The 5,000-nt window shown below is 52.1% G+C and overlaps 1 pseudogene; it reads left to right on the top strand.

The window, feature by feature from the left end:
* LOC133360975 (putative uncharacterized protein DDB_G0271606) overlaps positions 1-2,926 on the top strand; it is a 5,158-nt pseudogene extending 2,232 nt beyond the window's left edge.
* The last annotated feature ends 2,074 nt before the right edge of the window (positions 2,927-5,000 follow it).

The following is a 5,000-nucleotide window of genomic DNA, read 5'->3' as shown; positions in this document are numbered from 1 at the left end:
ATAGTAGTGTAGTGTATAGTGTAGTGTATAGTAGTGTAGTGTATAGTAGTGTAGTGTATAGTGTAGTAGTGTATTGTGTATAGTGTATTGTATAGTAGTGTATTGTATAGTAGTATAGTGTATAGTAGTGTAGTGTATAGTAGTATTATGTTTTGTATAGTAGTGTATAGTGTATTATATAGTAATGTATAGTGTATTGTATAGTAGTGTATAGTGTATTATATAGTAATGTATAGTGTATTGTATAGTAGTGTATAGTGTATTATATAGTAATGTATAGTGTATTGTATAGTAGTGTATAGTGTATTGTATAGTAGTGTATAGTAGTATAGTGTATTGTATAGTAGTGTATAATGTATTGTATAGTAGTGTAGTGTATAGTGTATTGTATAGTAGTGTCGTGTATAGTAGTGTATAGTGTATTGTATAGTAGTGTATAGTGTATTGTATAGTAGTGTATTGTATAGTAGTGTATAGTAGTATAATGTATTGTATAGTAGTGTATAGTGTATTGTATAGTAGTGTATAGTGTATTGTATAGTAGTGTAACTCTCTTCATCCCCATGCGTTGTTGTTGTTGTTGTTGTTATGCTGCAGGCACGCGACTCAATCCGAATGTAAACAAAGACCGTCTTCACCTTGAGTAGAAACATCAAGAAACACGTCAAGCGAGTCAGGGCTGGGAGTTTCCATGCGTCTTTGTGGTGCACAGTTAAACACGCGCGCTCGCCCTACCTGTTAGGTTTGCTTTGCGTACACACAATAAAGGTGTGTGTGTGTTTTGTGGTCGTGGTGGTTGCTTGTGGGGAGCGGTGGTGCAGCGGTTAGCGCCGCGCCAAGGCCAGCACCGGTGACGATTCACCTGATCCGGTCCTGGGCCTCCCCTAGGTCGACTCAGCCTCAAATGAGTAACCTGGTGCGGTGTGTAGTAAACATCGCTAGCACTGGGGAGACAAAGGCGGTCGGGCGTGGTGGTGCTGGCCACCCACCCCCTCGTGTGCCGTTCCGGCCTTCATAGGTGCTGCTACTCGCTAACAGCACTTGCCCCTACAGTCTGTTAAGGCTACACGGGGGACCTTTGTCTGTGTGTCTCTAGGTGTTACTCGCTACTCACAGCACTTGCCCCTACAGTCCGTCAGAGGCTACACGGGGGACCTTTGTCTGTGTGTCTATAGCTGTTACTCGCTACTAACAGCACTTGCCCCTACAGTCCGTCAGGGGCTATACGGGCGACCTTTGTCTTTGTCTGTGCCTGGACACTGTTTAACCTGTCAAGGTTGTGTGGTGGTGGGGTGAGGTGGAGGGTGGGGGGGAGGTGGTGGGGAGAGGTGGGAGGGGGAGGTGGGGGGGAGGTGGGGGGGAGGTGGAGGGTGGGGGGGAGGTGGTGGGGAGAGGTGGGAGGGGGAGGTGGGGGGGAGGTGGGGGGGAGGTGGAGGAGGTGGGGGGAGGAGGTGGGGTGGGAGGTGGTGGGGGGAAGTGTGGGGAGTGGAGGGGAGGTGGGGTGGGGGGAGGTGGGGGGTGGTGGAGGGAGGTGGGGGGTGGGGGGGTGAGCTGGAGGTGGTGGGGGGAGGTGGAGAAGGTGGTGGGGGGGAGGTGGGAGGGGGAGGTGGGGGGTGCGGTGGGGGGGGATGAGGTGGAGGAGGTGGGGGGAGGGGGAGGTGGGGGGAGGGGGAGGTGGGGGGAGGAGGTGGGGGGGTGATGCCCAGTAGATTTCGCAGATGGACTGGTAGTTTAACTTCACACATCTATAATGTCACATCTAGAATGTCACTCTAACAACGTCTAGACTGTCACTCTAACAACGTCTAGAATGTCACCATTTATTCTTGCCCCGTGCAGCACACGTGGAGACGCGGCACGTGTGGATCTCCTGTCGGCTCAAGGCTCGGCAGATGTTTCATGTTGGGCCAAGCAGCAACTCGGAAAAGTTTGAACCTTTCGAAAGTTGTTGTGGTTGTTGTGGTGGTTGTGGTTGTGGTTCTTGTTGTTGCGGTTGTCGTGGATGTTGTTGTTGTGGTTGCTGTTGTTTTGTTGTTGCGGTTGTTGTGGTTGTTGTGGTGGTTGTTGTGGTTGTTGTTGTCTTGGATGTTGTTGTTGTGGTTGTTGTTGTTGTGGTGGTTGCTGTTGTTGTGGTTGTTGTTGTGGATGCTGTTGTGGTTGCTGTTGTGGTTGTTGTGGTGGTTGTTGCTGTGGTTGTTGTTGCCAGACGCAGTCACATTCTTCGTCACGCATTCCAAGCACAGCTTGCAGCCTGCTGTGAGAGGCAGCAGCAGCAGCCCTGCAACAGCAACAACAGCAGCAGCAACAGCAACAACAGCAGCAGCGGCAGCAGCAGCAGCAACAGCAACAACAGCAGCAGCAGCAACAGCAACAGCAACAACAGCAGCAGCAGCAACAGCAACAGCAACAACAGCAGCAGCAGCAACAGCAGCAGCAGCAACAGCAGCAGCAGCAACAGCAACAGCAGCAACAGCAGCAACAGCAGCAGCAGCAAAAGCAGCAACAGCAACAGCAGCAACAGCAGCAGCAGCAACAGCAGCAACAGCAGCAGCAGCAACAGCAGCAGCAACAGCAACAACAGCAGCAGCAACAGCAACAGCAACAACAGCAGCAGCAGCAACAGCAACAACAGCAGCAGCAGCAACAGCAGCAGCAGCAACAGCAGCAGCAGCAACAGCAGCAGCAACAACAGCAACAGCAGCAGCAGCAGCAACAGCAGCAACAGCAGCAGCAGCAACAGCAGCAGCAACAGCAGCAGCAGCAACAGCAGCAGCAGCAACAGCAACAGCAGCAACATCAGCAGCAGCAACAGCAGCAGCAGCAACAGCAACAGCAGCAACAGCAGCAGCAGCAACAGCAGCAGCAGCAACAGCAGCAGCAGCAACAGCAGCAACAGCAGCAGCAGCAACAGCAGCAGCAACAGCAGCAGCAAGCAACAGCAACAGCAGCAACAGCAGCAGCAACAGCAGCAGCAGCAACAGCAGCAACAGCAGCAGCAACAGCAGCAGCAACAGCAGCACCCACACCACCACCACCCACACCACCACCACCACCCACACCACCACCCACACCACTACGCACACCACTACCCACACCACCACCACCCACACCACCACCACCCACATCACCACCCACACCACCACCACCCACATCACCACGCACACCACCACCACCCACACCACCACCCACACCACTACGCACACCACTACCCACACCACCACCACCCACACCACCACCACCCACACCACCCACACCACCACCACCCACACCACCGCCCCCACACCACCACCACCCACACCACCACCCACACCACCCACATCACCCACACCACCACCACCCACACCACCACCACCCACAACCACCACCGCCCCCACAACCACCACCCCCACCCCTCCCGTCGCCCTCCGTGCCGAGTGAACTCTGTGCAAGTTCAAGTTTCGCTTCCTCCATCGCTTCTCGTTGTTGTTGTGGAACATTCGAGAGGCCCCTCGCTGGGGTCGAGACAGGCAAATGCGTCGTCCATCCATTCCGACAAACTGCATTCTTGTCTATAAACAACCCAAAGCACGTTTGGCATTTTAAGCTTTCGTGACTGCAGAGATTCATCTGCTTGGTTCTTTCGGTAAAGTCGCGTAGAAGGGAAATAATAAAATAATAAAAATACAACTTAATAATATAATGACATAATATAATAAAATAATAAAATATAATATTTTAATAATATAATATAATAAAATAATAAAATAATATAATATTATTATATTTAGATTTAAAGCTTTCGTGACTGCAGAGATTCATCTGCTTGGTTCTTTCGGTAAAGTCGCGTAGAAGGGAAATAATAAAATAATAAAAATACAACTTAATAATATAATGACATAATATAATAAAATAATAAAATAAAATATTATAATAATATAATAAAATAATATTATATGGTGCGGCCGAGTACGGGTACGGGTAGGCCGTGAGTCACTGGTGAGTCACCGTTTGTCACTCATTTCGGGTAGGGTACGGGTAGGATACGGGTAGGGAACAGGTACCCGTACCCGGCCGGGTACGGGTACGGGTACCCATTTGCGGCAGGGTATGGGTACGGGTAAGGGATCAAAACCCGTTTGCGACCTCTGGTTGGTGGGTGAGTAAGTGGGTGCGTGGGTGAGTGGGTGAGTGAGTGAGTGAGTTCGTGAGTGGGTGAGTGAGTGAGTGGGTGGGTGAGTGAGTGAGTGGGTGAGTGAGTGAGTGAGTAGCTGAATTGGTGGGTGAGTGAGTGAGTGGGAGAGTTTGCGACCCTGGTGCGGCCGGGTACGGCTAAGGAACCAAAACCCGTTTGCGACCTTCTAACTCGAGCCGCTCTGTCAAGGCAAGTGTCCCCATGATGTAGCTGCTCACCCCCGAGCTCTGGTGCGGCCGGGTACGGGTACGGGTAGGCCGTGAGTCACTGGTGAGTCACCGTTTGTCACTCATTTCGGGTAGGGTACGGGTACTGGTAGGGAACAGGTACCCGTACCCGGCCGGGTACGGGTACGGGTACCCATTTGCGACCCTGGTGCGGCCGGTTACGGGTACGGGTAAGGAATCAAAACCCGTTTGCGACCTCTGGTTGGTAGGTGAGTAAGTGGGTGCGTGGGTGAGTGGTTGAGTGAGTGAGTTCGTGAGTGGGCGAGTGAGTGGGTGGGTGAGGGAGTGGGTGAGTGAGTGAGTGAGTGGGTGAGTGGGTGAGTGAGTGAGTAGCTGAATTGGTGGGTGAGTGAGTGAGTGAGTGGGAGAGTTTGCGACCCTGGTACGGCCGGGTACGGGTAGACCGTGAGTCACTGGTGAGTCACCGTTTGTCACTAATTTCGGGTAGGGTACGTGTAGGGAACAGGTACCCGTACCCGGCCGGGTACGGGTACGGGTACCCATTTGCGACCCTGGTGCGGCCTGGTATGGGTACGGGTAAGGAATCAAGACCCGTTTGCCACCTCTGGTTGGTGGGTGAGTAAGTGGGTGCGTGGGTGAGT

Source organism: Lethenteron reissneri, chromosome 70 (assembly GCF_015708825.2).
Source record: "Lethenteron reissneri isolate LAM-NWPU_2019-01 chromosome 70, ASM1570882v1, whole genome shotgun sequence".
Taxonomy (NCBI): domain Eukaryota; kingdom Metazoa; phylum Chordata; class Hyperoartia; order Petromyzontiformes; family Petromyzontidae; genus Lethenteron; species Lethenteron reissneri.
This window is presented reverse-complemented; position numbering and strand designations above follow the sequence as displayed.